The sequence below is a fragment of the Pteropus vampyrus genome, unplaced genomic scaffold, assembly GCF_000151845.1.
Source record: "Pteropus vampyrus isolate Shadow unplaced genomic scaffold, Pvam_2.0 Scaffold295, whole genome shotgun sequence".
In the NCBI taxonomy this organism is placed as follows: domain Eukaryota; kingdom Metazoa; phylum Chordata; class Mammalia; order Chiroptera; family Pteropodidae; genus Pteropus; species Pteropus vampyrus.
Genome location: NW_011889076.1, coordinates 115,997 through 116,730, shown reverse-complemented (window position 1 = coordinate 116,730; position 734 = coordinate 115,997).

Sequence of the window (734 nt, the reverse complement as noted above, 5' to 3'; positions counted from 1 at the left end):
CCGGCCTCGGTGCTGAGGCTTCAGAAGCCGTGTCTCAGAACCACGACCGTGACGCGCACGTACTGCGTCCCCCTGACATCAGAGGGGCACTGCTGACTTCCTCAAGTGCTCTGCCTCGGCGTGGAAGACCTTGGAAACCCCACAGAGAATTCCGACTATCCAGACACACACCGGCCGCTGTGGGGGAAATCCACTTTCCACGACAAAACGCCCCCAGACCCTCTCGTCATATGGGGTCTGAGGATAGAAGGGTCAGCAGAGTGTCCACGCGGCCGAGCCTCTGGAATGGGGACGCCTTCACGGGCAGCGGGGCACGTTGCGGGCCTGGGGACCGGCCGCTGTACCGGGAGGACTCTCAGGCCAGCACGGGGCGGAGAGAGCAAACACCCCGCACCCCGGGAACCCGCGGACCACGGAGAACGAGGCTGGCCCCTCGGGGAAGAGCAAAAAGGAGCCGGTCACCGTCCCCTCGCACGACAAGGCGCTCTGCTGAGGAGAGCTGACGGTGGCATCGAATCCCGAAAGCCACTTCCTTATCCGCTTACCATTTTCATTCATTTGCCAGGTTCACCAAAGTGATGTCTGAGTGTAATTTCCTAAGCGGATCTCAAAGGTTGCCAGGATTTCCTAGCCCCAAGGTTAAGGACTTGTGGAGTTAACACAGAAGGTCTTTAAAACCTGGATGTTTCATGAACACGTGTCACGAAAGGGCTGCCTGTCACGGGAAAGGAAGC